At 45.9% G+C, this 21,237-nt stretch overlaps 1 long non-coding RNA gene across 1 annotated transcript in view; it reads right to left on the bottom strand.

The window, feature by feature from the left end:
• LOC119879317 overlaps positions 1 to 17,729 on the bottom strand; it is a 30,374-nt gene extending 12,645 nt beyond the window's left edge. The window contains exons 1-3 of the long non-coding RNA XR_005387457.1: positions 17,625 to 17,729; positions 16,528 to 16,695; positions 874 to 1,027 (exon numbers count right to left, since the gene is read on the bottom strand). This is a non-coding gene — a long non-coding RNA (uncharacterized LOC119879317). The remainder of the gene's footprint in view (positions 1 to 873; positions 1,028 to 16,527; positions 16,696 to 17,624) is intronic.
• Between the last annotated feature and the right edge of the window lie 3,508 nt (positions 17,730 to 21,237).

Here is a 21,237-nt window from a genome sequence, read left to right on the forward strand (position 1 = left end):
AAGAGACAAGGAAGGATTCTCCCTTAGAGCCTTTAGAGGGTGTTCAACCTCTTGACCCCTTGCTTTTGGATTTCTGGCTTCTAGAACCATGAGGGAATATATTTCAGCTGTTTTAACACACCAAGTTTGTTATCATCTCATACGGTGTCCCTGAGAAAATAACATAGTAGTATTACTGTCCTTGTTTTGCAGGTAAGAATACCAAGGCTTACAGAAAAGTGACCTACCCAGAGTCATCCAGCCAGAATATGGCAGAGCTGGGATTTGAACCCAGGTCTATTTGACTGCATAGTGGCCCCTCTTAACCACCACATGACGGGAATTAAGCTGTGCCGTGTGCCTAGCACTGTGCCAGGTGCGTTACAGATGCTCGGAGAGTGTTCATTTCCCCCCTCTACACTTTTCCTTCCTGTTACCCAGACCACCCACTGACCTTTACGAGGTAGTCAAGAGTTAATCAGATAACCCTGTTCCTGCTAATCCATGAGCTGTCCTGGAGTGGGTTCCACTGGGATAGAATTACACATGCCGAGAAGGTCCTTAAGAATTGACTTGTCTGGGAAGCATTTCAGCTCCATGGCAGCTGGTGGAAAAGATAGATTGGGGCCTGTGCCTTGAGTTAATGTCAGTCTGAATTGAAGATGTGCCAGCATCATCAGGATAGATTCTTTAATTAACCTGCTAATCCTGTCAGGGATTGGGTTCACTCTCTTCCTCCAGAAATGTGTTAGGTGTCTCTTCTTTCACCACTTTGTCATTTGCTCTATTTTAGATTCAAGGTGTCCTTTTCGCTGTGCTGTAAAAGGCGCTCTGTTCCTCCAAGTCAACAGCTGTTGGGAAAGTGGCCCCTCAAAGCAGCATCTTATTACTTACCCACCACAGCTCCTCTCACGCTGTCTGCAAGATGCGACTCTTCAGCAATTTTGATGCAATGAATACATTTGAGCAACTATTTTGTGCTCGGCCCCGATCCATGTGCTGCAGAAGACCAATGAGTAACACTCAAGTCCCGCCTTCAGGCACCTGCCTGCAGAGAGAGAGAACGGAAAGCAGACAACTGTAGTGTTTGCCAGTCTTTTTACTTCATCGTAGGCATAAAAAGGTGGTAATAATTTTAAGAGGAAAAGTAAGAGAAATTCATAGGCTGCTAGTGGTCAGAGGCAACCGGCCCAGGGATTCCAATTTCCCAGGCCCCACCAAATCACCCTACAGGATTAGGGAACTAGTATCCCTCACCCACTAGTAATCCACTCCCCCTGTACCCTTTGGGAAGGCATGCTGGTAGAAAATCATAGCTTTCATCTGGACTCATTTGTGTTCCACCAGTTGAAAGTGGATTCTGCAGTTAAAATTCAGCATGGTCATGGGGATCCCTGGGTGGCTCAGCGGTTTAGTGCCTGCTTTCAGCCCGGGGCATGATCCTGGAGTCCCAGGATCAAGTCCCACATTGGGCTCCCTGCATGGAGCCTGCTTCTCCCTCTCTCTCTGCGTGTGTCTCTGCCCCTCTCTGTGTTTCTCATGAATAAATCTTTAAAAAAAAAAATCAACATGGTCCATTCTTCCCCAACTTGTCGAATATGTGATATCAGTGATGAACTTCTCCTTAACTACAACCTTTTCTGCACCCTCTACCCCCACAATTTTTTTTTCTTTACAGCTTCAGACCCAGCTATCTCTAAGCTGCTAGACTGGGCTCACAGGAAACAGAACAAATGGGCCAGGACAAGTTATCAACAGGAAAACTCAAAGACAATAATGTTTGGTTGAACAGCTTGTTTTGCTTTTTGTTTTACTTGCAGACATGGGGGTGGCTTTACAGTTTGTTTTCTGGTATTTGCATTTAGAAAGATGATCTTTCAAAAATCTATAAAAGGGGCCCCAAAGCCAAGCATTCTACAACCTGAACAGTTTTTTGAAATTCAACGAAACAAAGTAAGAACTAATAAAATTGTCCCCCATTAAAAATACAAAGAAAGATGCTCTGGAGACTATAACATTCCTGTGTATGATGAAGAACTGATTTTTCCTCTCAAAGGTTGTATTTAGTTGTACTCGGTATTGCCCTGTCATTTTGGTTTTTTTTTTTTTTTAATGTTTTAAAACTTAAATTCTCTGTCATTTTTATCTACAGAGTGGGGGGCGGGGGGACAGGAAGCTAATGAGACAAAGCAGAGTCACGTGTGATGTGTTGGGAAGAGCACGCCAGAACTTCAGTGGTTTCCTGCCAGCGACGTACACTTGAATCTAATCATGAGAAAACATCAGGCCAACCGAGAGTGAGGGACACTCTACAAAACAGATGGCTTACACTCTTAAAAATATGTCAATACCCTCAGCCTCAGAAATCATTCCAAATAAAAGGACATTAAAGTTTCAAGATCCTGAATTGGATCTTCATCCAGAAAAAAAAAAATGCTATAAATGACATTGTTGCCATCATTGGTAAAATTTGAATAATGTCTATAGGTTAATATCAATATTAAATTTCTTGATTTGGGTAATTATATTGCAATTACATAAGGAAATACCCATGTTGTTAGGAAAAACACTCTGAAATAAGGGAGGAATATAGACATGTAGTAAGGAGGTAGGTAAATAGGTGGATAATGGGTTATGGCAAAAAATGTGGCAATTGTCAACAATTGGTAACCCGGGTGTATGGTATATGGGAGTTCTGTCACTATTATTGAAACTTTTCTATAAAAGTTATATATCCGTTATATTGGATTAAAGCACACCCAATGACTTCATTATAACTTGATTACCTCTGTAAAGACTACCTCCAAATAAGGTAACATTCCGAGGAATTAAGCATTAGGATTTCAACATATATGTATCTTGGGGGGCACACAATTCAACCCCTAACACCCACGTGTGAATGTGAAGTCCCAGACTCCATTATTTCCCACAGTCCTTGTAGCATTAACATTTTACATTTCTAGAAGTTCAAGAGACCCCCAACGTCCAATCAATGCTTATTGGCCGGCCAGACCTCTACTCCGACCCATTCCAAAGGTACTGAATTTCACATGCCCAATCCTGCAATGAGAAAACAAATCAAACTTTGGAGAAAACAAATTAGCAGCCCATCTCTACATCTTTTGAATTTTCAAAGTAGTACGATGGTGATGTTTAAGAAGACCATCCGGGCTTGATATCCACCACAGGTTTTTTAGTATACTTCCTGTGGCTGCTGGTTGAAAGATTAGCAAATCCTTTCGATCATTCTTTGCACGCAAACTTACCGAGTGCCTACTATGGGTCAGGCATTGTGCTAGTTCTGAGGCAAAGGCGAACAAGACCAACATTCCAGGAGAGCTTGCATTCTAGTGAGAGTAAAGAGGGCCATGCTTAATTGCCAACTAAACCCTTCTGTTTGGATGGAAGAGCTAATTACTTCCACATGAGGCTATTCCACTCACAAGGTGTGCCCTGGGGGGAGCTTGAAATGGGAAATGGCTGTGAATCTACCCCTCCCTCAGCGAGCTCAGTTCCCACTGACTTCTAATAACGGAGCTTCTTAACTTTCTTGAGTGTGACGGTGGGTGATTCTCAAGGATAATGTTGACTGAGGTTTGCCTTACACTGTGGAACTAAACACACACACACACACACACACACACACACACACACACACACACACTTCCGAAGCTGCAAACCAACTGATGTACCTAGTTTATGGGACTGTGATCAATCACCAACTTTGGTGGTTAAGGGTGAGAATGAGAGAAAGTGGACAATTTATAAGAAAGAGATAGCAAACTAATAAACTCTCTATTCCTCAATCTCACAAACTAGTGTTTTCTTGTTTGTCTGTTTCTTTGTTTAAGCAAGCAAAGACCCGTGCTTAGGGTAGGAGCTCCAGATATCGTGCCAAAGGACTTGACGTCTCCAAGTATAAATTACAGGGTGTACGAAATGGAAGCCTAACTGCAAAGCCAGAAAGTTCGGACAGAAATAAAGCCCGGACTTTTCTCGCAAAGGCATAGGGGTTCTGTCCCAATTCTGAATCCATCACAGGCCCTTGATTAAAATCTGTTGGTTAAAAAAAAAAAAATCACCTTTCATTATGATGCATTTGCTCATTTTTCTTCCGTATTGAGAGTGACAATTTCCATTTGCGACGATCAGCCACAACATAGATGCAAATGCGCTAAGTAAAATTAGGTGTATCAGAGCGACTGTCTTATAAAAGACCATTTTACATCCTAACCCAGCAAGCGGAGAATTAGTCCTGCTCTCTGTACTATATGCAAATGCTCAGATTATAGCTAATTATATTGTTGCAAAGCAGAGCCAAGAAACTGCTACAATACTCCTAGTCTCCTTGGGGAACACGCCATGAAAAGAACTTTTTTTTCCTCCTTTGTAAATTACACTATGATATAATTGGGTCTCACTGTTCATGTAACACCCCGCTCCGGGATAGCGCAGGAAAAACGAACAATGTCTTACTAAGTCCCTGTTAAGATCATTAAATGTAGATCACAACACACTAGCAGGCGCCCAAATCTTAATGTGTCACAGTAACAAAACCGGGAAAAGAAAAAGTGACAAGTTGCGTCATATTATTTTTCTCCTACAATGGAGTTTAAGGTAATAAAGTGTTAATGAATTCGGCCCTGCGTAGTTGGCATTGTGAGAGAACTTCTTTTTATTTTTTACTACATTGTAGGAAAAATTGTCATATTCTGTTAGGCAGCTGTTTAGAGAAAAGCTTTGACAGTGTATAATTGACTCTATTTTTACTGCATTTTCATACGGCATTGTTAGGTTTATATACTGTACTGAGTTCTGCTTTTCAGTTTTACACACTAAGAAATTTTCCCCTTAGACAATTTTTTTTTTTTTTTTTTTTTCTGGGGAAGAAAGAGAGCCCGGCTAGCCAGTCAAAAGTGGCACGTCCCCAGCTTCTCCCATTGGCCACCTCCAAGAGAGTCCTTGAATTATTGTCAGCGTGCTTTCCAGGAGAGGGGACCTCTAAGATCGTAGGCCCCCAGCCTCCAGCTGGAGGAACATAGAGGTACATTTCTAAAATGACACACGCACAGCGCACCACAGTGGCAACTATAGTTCTTGGTTGGATGTTTTCTCCGGGAAATACGCATCGGGGAGGTGCGGGGCATTTTTCCTCTATGTACAGATGTATTTTTGCCCAAAGCCTCTTTCTGGGAGGGGGGGGAGTTTAGAAAGCCAGCCCCCCGACTCCTCTCCCTCCCAGGCTCTCCCTCCCAGGCTGAGTGGGTGCCGCAGACACACCTGGCGGCTGCTCTAGTCCCAAGATCGTGTGCATTTTCAAGTTTAGTTTTATTTCGGTTTCGATTCAAGTCATAGATTGGAAGATATTCCACATTTGTCTCTTTTTTTTTCCTCCTATCTCCAATGGTAGCAATGTCACATTGCCTGCCGGGTGAGAAGAGCAGCGACAGGAGAGACCTTGACAGCCAGGACAGCAGGGGCCCACACATCAGTGGCTCCAAACTTCTCGTGCTGCCATCGGCATGTGTCCTGTTGGAACATCGGGCCGAGTGAAGACTCTGACCTTTTTTTGTTTTTGTTTTAAGATTTTATTTATTTATTCATGAGAGACACAGAGAGAGAGAGAGAGAGAGAGGCAGAGATGCAGGCAGAGGGATAAGCAGGCTCCATGCAGGGAGCCCGACGTGGGACTCGATCCCGGGTCTCCAGGATCACGCCCTGGGCTGAAGGCGGCACTAAGCCATTGAGCCACCCGGGCTGCCCGACTCTGACCTTTTGGAGTCAGAAAGGCCTATGTTTTCATCTTGGTCCCATCATATTCCGACTGTGTGACCCCAGGCCAGTTAATCTCTTAAAGCCCTTTCAGAGGGTACCGACCACTGAACTACTCGCTAGGGTGTTCTGAAGATTAAATGAGATAACGCACTTATAAAGCACTTAGCAACATGCCCGACACATAGTGAGCTTTCAATAAGGCATTGCTCTGGCTGTTATGATCCATGACGGACAAGGACCCAGCGCGTTAATTTTTTTTTTTTTTATAAAAGGGAGGCATTAATACTCTGATCTTGACAAACTGTAAATTGATTCTCTGACTCTTCCACCCCCACCCCCGTTTGTGCACCTTCCCCTTGTCTATTCATATTTTTCTGTGAACTTGTGGCTGCTGCCAAATGAGTAGAGCAAAATGGGAACTCAATTTAATTGAAAACACATATGTCAATGTCACAATGTGAGAAAGGTGCCATCGTTTGGGCCATCACTGGCCATCACGCACACACACACACACTGCGTGTGTCTGAATCATTCTGTGGGTCTCCTGGGGGGAAAAGAAACACCACTATTTCTCAGTGTAGGGGTGATCACATGCGGAGATAAAATGAATGCCTTTCTAACGGTCATAATAACAGCTACAACTTACATAGTGCTGTTACGTGCTCTTTATACAAATTAATAGATTTACCACCCACTGCAATCCCAATATCTATTTTACAGATAAAGAAATTGAGGCGCAGAGAGGTTAAGTGGTTTGCACATAAATACACAGAAAGTAAGGGATTGGGCTGGGATTCACACCCCCAAAAAAATGTGGCTTCGAGAACCATGCTTTTACCATTCTTTTATGATCTAACAGCTGCCCCTTATTGGACATTTCTTCTACCAGGAAGTCTGTGTTTATGGTAATCACATTTGCCCATCCTTACTCAACATCATAGAATTAGTAAGGAACAGAACCCAGATCCCAATGTAGGCCAAGCCGACTCCAAAGTCATGCCGTTAGGCCCTGGAATATACAAGCTCCCAAGTGAATGAGTGGCGACTTTTGAAGAAACTCCAGGCGACCCAACTCAAGTGCCGCCTCCCTCAGACACATTTCCATCCACACCTGCTTTTACTCAGCTCGCCTCGTTGGGAACCCACGCCACCCTTAGCACCTGCATCTCAAGAGTCTGAGTTCCATAATTGTGCCACATGAGTTACTTGAAGTTTCCTGAAGAAAAATTTAAGTCAGTTGAAAGCCAGGCTCCTATCTTTTTTTTTAAGATTTTATTTATTTATTTATTCATGAGAGACACACACAGAGAGAGAGGGAGAGGTAGAGACACAGGCAGAGGGAGAAGCAGGCCCCATGCAGGGAGCCCAATGCGGGACTCGATCCCGGGACTCCAGGATCATACCCCGAGCCAATGGCAGGTGCTAAACCTCTGAGCCACCCAAGGATCCCCCAGGCTCCTATATTTCCCCTCTTAAAGCCCCAGAGCATCCGGCACAGAATGGACACTGTCTCATGTTGGTGAAGACTTGACATGAAATCTAAAAAAATGGGGACAGCAAAGAAAAAGACCTGGGCAATCCTGGTGCCTGAAATTCTCACCCTTTGTCCATGCTCCAGTTATCCCTTTAGTAAGACAGAAACTAGTTGCTTGGTATCAACAGCAAACGCACAGAGCGGCAGAGACAATGCCATTCTCAAAATGACTTCTGATGATGAAGCAAGAGCAGAATCAGAAGGCAGCTCTCATGCAAATTTCCTGGCAATTATACTACAGAATCCATCAAACCAGTGCATTATTATGTGACTTTAACTTCTGAGTTTGGTAATAGTCATGTCTAATTCTCTTATAACAGCCATGGCTACTGCTTTTACCTTGGTACTGGTTCTCATGAGCCACTGAGTGGTCTCCCCATCTTAGTCTATGACCTCTCGCTTCTATCTTATGCGTGGCAAAAATAACCTTTGTGCTCACCAAATTCCTTTCCTTTTCCTTTGGGGCACATAGATGGATAACATTCCCAGCCCTCTGCAGTTAGTTAGGACCATACGACTGGGTTCTTTTTTTTTTTTTAAGATTTTATTTATTTATTCATGAGAGACACAGAGAGAGAGGCAGAGACATAGGCAGAGGGAGAAGCAGGCTCCCTGAGGGGAACCCGATGTGGGACTTGATCCCAGGACCCCAGGATCATGACCTGAGCTGAAGGCAGATGCTCAACCACTGAGCCATCCAGGTGTCCCTATGACTGGGTTCTGACCAATGAAATGCAGACCGACATCCTGCATGCAAATTCCCATGTGGCCCATAAAAATCCTCCACTTGTGATCTTTTACTATCCTCCCATAGGAGGTTCACAGTGACCATGTACTGATGCTGAAAATAGGATCACAAAATGGGAGACCCCAGGTTCCTGAGTCACCATTTGGCAAAGAGCTGCCTACCCACACTGAACTGTGAAGAAAGAAAAAGTAGAATTTTTATCGGATTATGTCACTGATTTTGGAGGGTCGTGTGTTACAGCAGTTGGTGGTCACTCACTCACTCTCTCCATTATGGCAGATGAGTCAGCCTCTAGAGGAACTCCAATAGTATCGCTTCCAGAAGTTGTCAGGAATTTTCAATCCCACACAGGAGCGTCTTCTACCCAGAGACCATGTCTTGGTCAGCTCTGAATCCCCAGTGCTTATCACAGGGACTGACCCAGAGGAAACCACTTCATCCAGTAAGTATTTGAGAATACCCACTGTGTACCTGACATTCTCACAGGCATGGGGAGACTGGGTGAACCAGACAAATTTTCTGATCTCCCAGAGCATATGTTCTAGTTCTAGGAGGAGACACAGACCATAGCATATGAACAAAAAATACCTTAATATTAATTCAGATACTAATATTTTGAAGGAAATGAAATGAAGCCAGATATAGAGATTGAGTTAGAATGGAGGACTTTAGTCCATAAGATGATCTGAAAGAGGCTTCTCCAAGGACATGATGTTTAAACTAAGACTTAGGGACGCCTGGGTTGGCAGCGGGACGCCTGCCTTGGGCTTGGGGGTGGTCCTGGAGTTCCGGGGTCGGGCCCCACATCGGGCTCCCTGCATGGAGCCTTCTTCTCCCTCTGCCTGTGACTCTACCTCTCTCTCTCTGTGTGTCTCTCATGAAAAATTAATAAAATATTTAAAAAAAATAAACTAAGAATTAAATTTGTATATCTATACAATCATTTAACAAATAGTTCTTGAGCATTTAATAGGTTAGTCGCTACGCTAGGAACTAAAAATTGGTAGATGTTTGCTGAGTGTACTGCTGAATAAATTTAGCATGAAATCCAATTCTTTAACTTGACATTCATGATCTGGCTTCAAGTCACCTTCAACAAAGAAAGAAGATCAAGGCAGTGAAAGGGGAGAAAAAGACAAGGATAAAGGTCAGAGTCAGAGACAGGACACAGAGGGGGAGGGGACACAGACTGGGGGTGGTTTGACCCTGTGCCATTCCATTCTCTTTGATCTTCTGCCCCTGCAGCCAGATGACAGGTGCCATCTAAAATTGTGAGGCAGCTCTTGTCTCATCTGACTCAGTGAGGGCACCTAGGATCCCACTCCTAACAACCCCTTGGTACTAGACCAGCCCCCTCAGCAAATGGTTCCTCAGGCCCACCCAGCCCTTGGTGTCCAGATGGGTCCCCTTTTCCTGACCTCCTTCAGAGAGCTCAGTCCCTACACCCTTCAGGTCTCTTCCAAGAACTGGCTGCTTCTGAATCCATCTTGAAGCATTCCTAGCAAGCCTTTGTCCACGGTCACTAAATAGCAGGGGAAAGTCCCAGCAACATTTGTTGAGGAAGTGAAATTCAACATTACCCTAGAGAAATTCTCAACCCCTCCCCACCCCCACCCCCGCCCGACAATGTCCAGGCTACAGAGAAAGGAGTAGTGCCTACCATCATGATGTTCATGCCAAAGTTTCCTCTATGCCCTGGAGGGTCCCACTGGCAGCTATGGGCTATGACTCCTAGAGGTATGACTTCTAAACATCCTGATGACACACAATCCATTCCACAAGCAATAGAAATATCCTGAAAATGCTATTGTGTGAGAGTCCAAACCACATGCTCTAACCTTTAGTCTGAGAGTGAAATATTCCTCTCGGACCATGGATTGCTACTGATCTGTCCTCCTCTCTCACCCTTCCCCGCCTGAGACCTTGTGTTTCCACCATAGTAAACTGTTCCCAGAAGCACCCTCTCCCGTCTCCCTGTACTCTTAAAAAAAATTGTATTTATTTATTCATGAGAGACACAGAGAGAGAGAGAGACAGAGACACAGGCAGGGGGAGAAGCAGACTCCATGCAGGGAGCCAGATCTCCAGAGCGTATGTTCTAGGAAGAGACACAGACCACAGCACATGGACAAAAAATACCCTACTATTAATTCAGATAATAATATTTTGAAGGAGATATCTACTCTTCCCAATCCAGGTTCTCTCTCTGCTGGACTCTCTGAAGAATTAGGTTTCTGTAATTACAGGCTGCCTTGGCTCCAGCTGGGGCCATTGTCTTCTATCAGCATTCCAGTCACTAAGAAGGCCAAGGGTTTTAGTTTCTTTCTAGGTCTTGGTATCAAACTTAAATGGGAGCTTGAAAACTTGGGCCGGCCCCCACCCCAACCCCCCAGTGACATAGCGCTGCTCCTTGAGACCTCAGCTCCTTGAAAGAAGTTGCTGGGTTTTATTTCTGTAGCTCTGCCCACACCCAGTTGCACGCAGGTGCATGTGGGAGGCTGGCAGGGAAATATTTGCCGAGTGCAGGGCCTGTACGTGCCACTCGAAACTCTGTGAGTGCAAGAACCCTGTCTGTCTCCCAGTGAATCTCCAAAGCTCTTAGCTCATAGAATGGATGAATGAATGGTGGGTTGGCTATAGCAGTGTTCCAAGAGTTTCATACATGTGGTTTCATTTAGCCCTTGTGGAAAACCCATGAGTCAGGTATGACTTCCCTAAATCAAATGGGGGAAAAACTGGACTTCAGAGTGATCGCTCTTTAACACTAAATCAAGCAACTAAAAAATGATGGACCCAGAGCCAAATTTAGGTCTGCTCGACTCCAAAAATCCATGCTTCACAGGTTTGCCCAAATTAATCGAGCTGCACTGAACGCTGCAGGCCTGATGATGACTGGTCATCTCAGCTGGATTCGAGACCTCCAGTGGCTTCAGGGACTGTTCTTCACAGAGGCCCTACTGGACTGTGAGACATCTCAGGGACACAACTGGGGCATCACAAGTCTTTCCTGAAGGGTGCTTTCATCTTTGGGTGGCTGCCAAACTCTTATCACACCCCACAAGGGAGGAAAGGGTCAAGAATTGGAAGCCATCTTTGAAGAGAGAACTCAACAGGCTGGATTTGGAAAACAGGATAGGGAGGGGGGCTTGGAACAACAGAGTTGAAGCTATAGGGTCTGGAGAAGACACCATCTGGAGGCCACAACACCTGACTTCGCAGACCTGCGGAGTAGTCCCATAGAAGGAGGTTTGGGCGTGTTTGGTACTGACCCAAGAGACCAATGAAGAACAAAAGATGTAAGTGAAGGCTCAGTATTAATAAAGAGCTCCTAATAGTTAGCACTGAGGAGGGGGAGAGGGAAAGAGGGAAGGAGGAAGAGGAGGGAGGGACAGGAAGGAAGGGGAGAAAGGAAGGAGGAGGGGGAGGGAGAGAAGCAAGGAAGCAAGCAAGTGGAGGGGAGGAGAGGAGAGGAGAGAAGAGGAGAGGAGAAGAGAGGAGAGGAGACAAGAGCTATCGTGGGTGGGTCTCTATTCCCTGTGCCCTATCAAGCCCGACTAGAACAATGTCCTGTAAGCCTAACGGGTGCTCAACGTGGAGTAGCTATTGTTGCAGTCATCACAATTCATATTTACTGAGGGAATCTGAGCATAGGGGTGCAGTTGGATCAGCTGATCGCTAACATTCCTTGAAGCCCCAGGAGCCCCTGGGTCTCACTCAGAGAGCCCCCGAGGACGACGCTTCCCTTCTTTGTAGCAACCTTGTCATCCCGCCGCCACTGCCCTTCACCGCTGTCTCTTCAATCTTTCCACCTCAGCAGTTCAAAATACTTTCCTAACACACGACAATAAAGTGCAAACAGCAAAAATCAAGCCCCAAGTTTCTGTCAAACCACCTAATCACAAAACCGCCGGAGTCAAATCCAGAAAGTCTGCTGATTAAAATTCCTCGTTACAGCAATAAACACCTGACCCCGAGCCTCAGCAGGTGGCTGGGAGTGACATCAGCCCTCCTGACTCTGGACCTAAGTGATCTTCCAGAAACACCTCCCGAAACCATGGGGTTTCCTGGGCCTCCATCGTGGCTGTTCCAACACCACCAGAGACTGGCTGGGCAGGCCTGGGCTATTTTTTTTCTTTTTTCTTTCTTTCTTTCTTTCTTTCTTTCTTTCTTTCTTTCTTTCTTTCTTTCTTTCTTTCTTTTCTTTCTTTCTTTCTTTCTTTCTTTCTTTCTTTCTTTCTTTCTTTCTTCTTTTTTTTTTTTTTTTTTTTTTGATAAAAGCGCAGCCAGGTTGAAGCCCAAGGAGCAACCTGTGACAGCAGTGTGCAAACCCTTTGGAGAGGAATGAAAGTAAGGAGTGGTCCCTACCCAGAGTCCGAGGACACCAGAGATGTCCCAGCAGAACACCTCCATGAAGACCCGATCCCTCCTCCCCACCTTGTCCTTCCGAAGTCACTGGTTGTGCGGCCAACAGGCCCACATTCCCTTACAGTACAGGGTACTTACTCAGAAAACACTAACACCTACTGCGTGTGGGCGCACCTATGCACATACCCACGTGCCACAAACGTACCTAGATGGCCGCATAGGGTTACCAGGCCACACAGAGACACACAGACACACGCCTTCCACAAACATTGGCACATATATGAATATGCACAAATACACATGCAAACATAGCAGTGTGATACGCGCACATATATAGGCGTACAGACGCATGCGTATTACATTCGAGTCTTGTTGCGGGTGACAAAAGTCCAACTCACACTGGCTTTAGTTAAAAGAGGAATCTATTGCTTAAAGAATCACGGAGTAGAACCTCAAAGCTGGGTGCAGAGCAAGGATGTGGCTGGGCCTCAAGAAGAGCTAAACCCAGGACCACGGACTTCATCAAGCTCATCACCCACTGCGGTCTCTGTTCTTCTGGACTCTATCTCCCTCTGTGCCAATTTCTCACGAAAAGCATGTGTGGAGCCAAATGTGGGAAATAAGACTTTTACCCACTTATGGGAAGCAGGTAGCACATGCCCTGACCCCTGGCCATGGATACAGTAGATGGAAATTGCTACAAGTGTTTTCTGGTTCTATGACCAAAAGTCCAAGGGATGTGACGATTGCCTCCCATGCCCATTTGGTTTAGTTAGCATATGATAGGGTAGGCTGCATCCTAACCCCTGAGATGGCCAAAGTTGACTCCCAGAAGGATTTGCTCTTACTTGTGCCATATATTCGTGGACTGACTATGGCTCTCTCTCCACGGTATCTCCTTTCTGGGACTCGGGATGATAAAATAGCCTTTATCTGAATGTCACATGGCTGAGGGAAGGAGGGAAAGAGATGGCAAGTCATGCAAAGGTTCTCAGAACTTCTGTCCTACTGTGGTATGTGTCACCCAGGCTCTCATTCCATTGGCCAAAGGAGGTCATTCTTCCATTCCTGACACCAGTGTGGGGAGGAGACAGTGAAAGTTTTGAGCAGCGATGCAACCTACCGCACCATCTCCTGACCACCTGTGTGACCGGGTGAGTAGAACTGACTCATCCCTTGACACACTGAATTGAGCCAGGAGGCAGGACCGGATCGCGCTCCAGTGGTGGCTCCAGCAGTAACGCTCTGAATCAGTTGTCCCAAGTGGGTATGGCTGGGCAGAAAAGACCATTGTGTTACAGAGATAGCTGGGATGAACCACGAGCAGACGTGTGCCCAGCCCAACAGAACCACATGGTGTACCCAAGGGCACACACCGACTGACTCCCACGCACAGACACGGGCACACATATGCAGACATGTGAAGACTCGTGACCCTGTGGCGGTACCTGTGTGTGCGCACACAAGTACATGCACCATGCTCATGTTGGGGTCCGGCCTGCCCTCATTTGCATGCCCCCCTCAGGCCCACAGGCACACTGGCTCAGCAGGGAGAGGCTGCTTCTGTAGGACGGATCAAAGGCATCTGCTCGGGCTGCATATTTAAGGAGTCCCTGCTGCTCGCTGGTAGCTCTCAAGCTGAGCCCCCTGCCTAGCCAAAGCCCCACTCTGGGAAATGCCTCCCCCCACCAACCCCACCCCAGGGGAAAGGCCTGGAATCTAATCACTTACTTCCTCAAGCCATTTAGGAAGGACCCAGAAACAAGTCCTGGGCAGCATGGAAGAGCCCCTGGGTCCCCAGCTCCAGAGGCCAGGGCTAGGGTTGGGGCTAGGGGGCGGAGTAGAGGGGCCCTCCTGGGACAGCCAGGCTCAGTCCCAGGGAAGGAAGGACTGGCACTGCCCCTTCACCCAGGGCTCGTATTTCCTCTTGAGGATCACTCTTGCTGCCCAGACTTGATGTCAGGTTTCAGTCTTTGTGAAAAAGTCCCAGACAGGGAGCTGAACCCCAGGTCACAGTCCTGGCTTTGCCACAAACTCATTTGGACCAGTCACTTTGCCCTTGGCCCTCAGTTTCCTAGAGAAGTAGAAATTTAGAGCTACTAGAAACCATCCAATCTAGGAATGGCAAACACCTGGCACACCTGCTGTCGCCCAACCCCCTCTACGCCAAGGGAGGCGTCCCTGGCCTGCCACAGCACCACAGTAGCCAAGGCCAAATGCAGCCTCGGAATACTTTTGCACAAAATACTCTTTGTTGAGTTACTAATTCATCAAAGTAGACTCACAAGAGGAAATCTATCACCAGCCCTGATCTAACCCTAGGACTTCTCTAAATTGATGAAGAAAATGAGAGGAAAAACACTTCTCCTAATCTCCCTGAAGAGAACAGGAGGTCGAAACAGGGGAAGCCACAGCCCTGGCCTCCCCTTCCCCACCCCTGTTTTTATCCAAAAAAACACAAGCTGGTTTCATCTTGTTTGCAACTTCGGATCAATTGGCAAGAGTTGAACAAAACGCCGTGTTGAGAAGACTCCTCACGATCGTGCCCGGGCTCAGTAGGAAAGGGTATCATGATCAATCACCAACATCTGCCACCAGCACAGGTGTGCGGAGCCGGCCCCAGGCCTCATTCTAGCCGTGTTTACACTGAGGGTGAATGATGCACTTTGCCACACATGCAGGATGATAATCCCCACCCGCCTGTGAAAGGAATCCGTGGGACACCTAGGTGGCTCAGTCGGTTAAGCGTTGGACTCTTGATTTCAGCTCAGATCATGATCCCAGGGTTGTAGGCTCGAGCCCCCACGTGGAGCTCTGCGCTGGGTGTGGAGCCTGCAAAGACTCTCTCTTTCCCTCTGCCCCTCTCTCTCTCTCCGAATATATGCACTTGTGCGACCTCTCTCTCCTTCTCTAAAACAAAAAGAAAAAAGAAAAGGCCACTGCTCTGTAATAAGTAATGCAAAACAAACAAACAAAAAAAGTAATGCAAAACAAACAGAGTTTTGCATTTGGGTGGGGAATGGGTAATGTAGGTGATGGAAAAAAAAGCCAAGGAGGAGATGAAGTCTTGGGTCAGCAGGCAGCCAGCATTCTCTTATTGCCCTGGGGATCCTGCAAAGATCTGTTTCTATTGCTGATTCAGTTTGCCCATGAGAAAAAAAAAATGGACATAGTATCCATACTGTCGGGTTCCTTTATGCAATAATAATACTGAAACCTTCACACAATAATAATAATAACAATAATAATAATTTATTGAGCATCTCCTATGCATCAGGTACTATGCTTGGGTCCTTACCCAAAGTGTGTTCAATTCTCTCAACATCGCTGCAAGCTAGGGTGTGTACTCACACTTTACAGATAAAGAAATGGACACTTAGAGAGTCGATGTGACTTGCCCAGTATCATTCAGGTAGCAGAATGGTAGGATCTGAGCCTATATCTGGACACCAAAGCCTTTCTTCTTCGTATTAGATATATTTTGAATCAAAATAAAGAAAACATGAGCTCTATGAGTAAGAATTCCACATAGCTTTGAGATGGGAGCATAACAAATGGGAGAGTGGTACCCACATCCTGATAGCATTTTTCCCATCCCTCCCTTCTCAAATTGTGTGTCTACTTTTTTCTCAAATTTAAGGCTCATGCATGGGTACCACTCAAATTTCTAGGTTTTGGTAAACATGCTATGAAAATTTTATTTAAACTGCTAAATGCTGTTTATTAAGACTTTCATTCTCTCTTTTTTTTTTTTTTACCACAAAAGCATTAAGCCGCCAATGAAAAAAATACAAATAAACATACAGGAAAAAAATAAGAAATACTCCCAATTTCCTAAATGCCCTCCCCCCAAAATAGACATTGTTAATACTTCAGGATATAGGCAGAGATATATTCCAAGACCCCTGGTAGATGCTGAAAACCACAGATAGTACCAGACCCTATACAATGACATTTCTCCTATATATATATATATACATACATACTTATGCCAAAGTTTGATTTATAAATTATGCACAGAGATTCATAACAATAAGTAATAATAAAATAGAAAAATTATAACAACGTACTGTAACAAGTTGTATGAATGTGGTCACTCTTTCAAAATCGCTTATTCTGTACTCACCCTTCTTCTTGCGATGACATGGGATGATAGAGGCCTGCGTGATTGAGGTGAAGTGAGGTGAATGACGTAGACATTGTGATGTAGTGTTAGGTGACTATGATGTTCTGACTGTATGTCAGAAGGAGGATCCTCTGCTTCCAGACCAAGATTGACCACAGGTAACTGAAACTGTGGAAAGCAAGATCACAGATAAGGGGGGGTTGGCTGTATAACCTTGCAGAATTTTTCCGTATATACTTTGTTTACATGGTGTATTTATACCGCAATACGATCTATTTTTATTATCTACCTTTTCCTTCATGATCCCTCATTTTGTCACCTACTGCATTACTTATTTTTTTGAGAAAGAGAGAAGTGAGCAGTGGGGGGGAGGGGGGAGAGAATGTCAAGCAGTCTCCCTGCTGAGTGCAGAGCCTGCTGCAGGGCTCAGTCTCAGCATCCTGACATCATGACCTGAGCTGAAATCAAAAGTCGGATGCTTAACCCACTGAGCACCCCCAATCTACGACATCACTTTAACTGACTGGTGAACAGTGCAGTATGTGGACATTTTACTTAACCAATAACTATTATTGGACATTTAGGTTCTTTTCAATTAAATGTTATCATCGTAAAAAATATTATAACTAAATCTTTGCACATCTTCATGGTAGGTAATTCCTAGAATTTGAGGGTCAAATATATGAATACTTTGAGGATATTGTTACATAATCCAAATTGCCCTCGAGAAAAATTTCTATCAATGTACCAATTCTACAGCTTCTCCAGATCTTGGCCAATACTGGACATTTTAGTTTGAAATTTGACTGCTTCTTAACACTTGTGAACATGAAGACAGAGGGATGCACTTTGGAGGGGATCCCATGGGGCACCCCATGGGACACAGGCGTTGACTTTGAAAATGGACATGTTGATTTATTTAAGTGGACATGTGTTAGCATCACTTGAAAAGAAGGCACCAATATACCAGATCATGTGAGGACACTTCACCATGCAAGAGTACTGCATAGACCCAGATATTACATACTGTGGAGTGCTGCCTCCCAAGCCAGAGAGCAAGGAAGGGGACCTAAACCATGTCTGTCTCTGCAACCTACCAAAGCCTCATGTGGAGCCCTTGCACACAGGTGATATCTCCGAATCTACTGTCTTCATTTCTGTCAGGTATGAGATCATTGTTGGTTGAAGCATCCAGCCTGAGGTTTCCCCTAGAAAAACTAGGAAGGAGATGAGTTGGCTTCAGGAAGCAAGCATAGAGTTTGCATTTAGGAGTTATGAGTTCACATCCTGGGTTCCCTGTTTATTTTGGGCAAATTCCTCAATGTCTCTAAATCTATTCTGGGGAAAAAAAAGGGGGACATGACTACGACTCCACAAGGCTAGGTTAATTAATTAATAAGGTAATACAAGCGAGGAAGCCTTGCAAATGGCAAACATTGTACTCATGTTTCTTGGACTCTCATCAAACTCTGAGGGTTGCTTTATAGATGTCCCTCACTAGGGCAAAAAATGCAAATTCAGAAATAATTGCTTCAAACTTTTATCCTCCTTCTAAAGATCCCAATAGGGCAGCACCGATGGCTCAGTGGTTTTAGCGCCACCTTCAGCCCAGGACGTGATCCTGGAGTCCCAGGATTGAGTCTCCCGTCTGGCTCCCTGCATGGGGCTTGCTTCTCCCTCTGCCTGTGTCTCTCTCTGTCTCTCTCTGTCTCTCTCTCTCTGTCTCTCATGAGTAAATAAAATCTTAAAAAAAAAATAAAGATCCCAATAAATCAGGGTTAAGGTGTAGGCAACTAAGTTGAAATCCTAGCTTTACCACTCTTTAGCTCTGTGATTTTGGGAAAGTAACCTAAATATTCTGAATCTCAAGTCTCCTTGACTATAACATGAGGATCATAACAGTGCCAACTTCACAATGGAAATCATGTACCTTGTGTGAGGCCCAAAGGAGATAATATATACATAAGTGACCCAGGCTGGATGTACAGCAGGAACTCAAGAAATACCTCGTTTTCTCCAACGACAATAAGTAGGACCTTCCTACCAATCAACCTCAGCCCCCTGTCATTTTTCTGTGTTACATATCACCCCAAACTTCTGGCTTAAAATAGCAGCCATGCATTAGCTCAAAGCTCTATGGGTCAGCACTTGGACTGGGATCTGCTGGCTAATTCTTCTAGGCCTCTGCTGGGCTCATCCATGTGGCTGTAGTCAGCGAGCAGTGAATGGCCTCACTCGACATGTCTGGCAATTGGCTGTGCATCAGCAGGGGTAAAGAATATCACGGGGCCATGGGTCTCATCTTCCAGCAGGCTATTCGGGGCTCATGCACATGATGGCAAGTGTATGTTTCCAGAAGTAGCAAGAGGGAACGTCACTGTGCATAAGATTACTTATGCCTCTGTGGCCAAAGCCAATGGTCAATCCCGGGCTCAAAGTGTGGAGAAATAGGCCTTGTTTCTGTTAGGAGGAGCTCCAATGTCCTGTTGCATGGGGGTGTACATACTGGGGTGGGAAGAATCCATGACCATTTTTGCTATTTACCCCAGAGACAAGTGCTTCTTCCGTGGCTGTCTATACCCTATGACCCAGCTGCTCACACAGAAAGTCAATCTCCTCCATGAATGTCAGGAAAGTCTTCCATAACTTTGCCAGCATTCCCACAAATCAGTGCCACGATGGTTGCCATGATCTCCAGCCTAGAAGCCTGCAAGCAGGAGACAGAGACAAAAGAACAAATGCTTAAATTATCTGATGAATGTCAGATACATTAAACTAATTTATGTAATAATGTAAGCACAGTGATGGGAAGGTAATATGAGAGACATAAATTATACATTATTATTGTCAGTTCTAGCACTTATCTTAGTAGCGTGTCAAAATACATCCTGATACGTTAGCATTTATAGAAATGAACAAGTGCTTGTGCTCAGGGATCTGGCAGTGAGAAGCTGGGTGTCATTTGCATGTATGCACCCACCCAGCCATCATTGTCTTTCCCTGGAATGATAAGGTAATGAGACGAGGGTGCCCAGGTTCTTAACTTCCCTAGAGAGAGCCTGGGGCTCAGATCCCCCCCGGCATGTGTTCCGGGGTATGGTTGGAGTGGGAGGCATGAGAGGGCACGGCCCTTGGGTCAGACTGACAACTTACCAGTCTTTGATCCAAGTCATTTCAACCTCCCCAAACCAGTGTTCACATCTGTGAAATGGGAATGATAAACCTACCCTCAAAAGATGGCCATAAGGATAAAATGATATCACCTTGTTTTTCTTTCTCACTGAGGTACCTTCTGGTGCAATAAGAGATGTAGCTGAAGCAATCTTAGGACATCGGGAGTCTGGAGGAAAAACCATCCTGCCCATGGGAAGCACAGTCAATGACTGCCTGACCATGGTTTTTGTCTATTTTCCTTCTCTCCACAAGAGTACTATCTGATGTCCCCCGTTTCCTGTTTGTTATGGCCCAAACTATAATTCACAGCGCTGAGTACAACACCAGAGTGTAACACTGATAGCAACCTCCTAGGGCTGGCAAGTTCTTCAGAGAAATTGGGTTAGCCTTGGACAACAACCAGGGCCTGGGCTCTGAGGCTGATGAGACTCAGGGTCCTGAGAGACTCAGAAGTGTCCAGACACTAAAGGAACCGGTAAGTAGGACAACTCCTACTGGGACACACGGCCCCGGGGAGGGGAATCCAGTATAGAGGGTCAGGGGGGTGGGCAACCATCCTCAGGAGGGATGACCTAAGGATGATAGCCCATCCCAAGGGAGTCCAGGGTGGGTCCCAGCTAAGCCAAAGCCAAGCTCTGAGTGTAGACAACCCCAGGGGAGGGGAACTGAAAGGAGGGGCAGATAGACGCTTAGCAGAGAGCCCAGGCAGAGCACCATGTACAGGCCCCAGAAGCTTATCACGTCTAGCAAGTAGAGGTAAACCAAAGCCGTTTCAGTCGTGCCTGCCCAGTGTACCCTCTGGTTGGATGCACAAGCAGGCTGAATCGACACAAGGACCCTGAGCCCAGACATGAGAAGTTGGAGATGCAGAATCCAGAGGTGGGGGAGCAGCGATGGCCCTGGGGCTGGAATTTGGGGATTGATCTCTTTTCCCTTCTCCTTTCTTAAGAGCCCCCTGGCCGGGGTCTAGTGTTCTTCCCATGGTTCACACCCAGGCAAGTCCAGGTTCCCATCTCCGCTTCTCTATTCTGAACGGCAGCCAAAAGGCCTGGCCACTTAGTCCATTTCCCTTGTGGATCGGCCGCCTCCCCAGGGCGGGGACTAGAGTAGGGCCGCGGGGGCCCGGAGCACGACCTATAAGGAGGTGCTCCCTCTCTGGTGTGTGCAGGTGGAGGCCCTTCGGTGTTGCACCCTGCTTTCTTCCCTTGCCTCCCCCAAGTCCTGGCCCTGAAACTCCACCCACCCCCAGGCCTGTGTGAGCAGTTCTGGGGTGGCAGCAAGGAGCAGACCTGGAAGGCAATTCTCCGTGCTGCAGCATGCTCTACCCTAACAGGCCACACTGGGAAGGGGAGAGCCACTCGGATCCCTACCCAGACAGGAACACCTTACCTAGGTCCCTTATGGTCCCTAGGGTAATAAGCAGAGATATTTATGCATAAATCCAGGCTGTTCCTCCCCTGTCCCAAGGGCCTCCATGTCAACCCCATCACCCATGGAATAACAGCCAACAGCCTTAACTTGGTGGTCAAGGTCACT

The sequence above is a fragment of the Canis lupus genome, unplaced genomic scaffold (genome assembly GCF_011100685.1).
Source record: "Canis lupus familiaris isolate Mischka breed German Shepherd unplaced genomic scaffold, alternate assembly UU_Cfam_GSD_1.0 chrUn_S618H780, whole genome shotgun sequence".
Taxonomy (NCBI): Eukaryota; Metazoa; Chordata; class Mammalia; order Carnivora; family Canidae; genus Canis; species Canis lupus.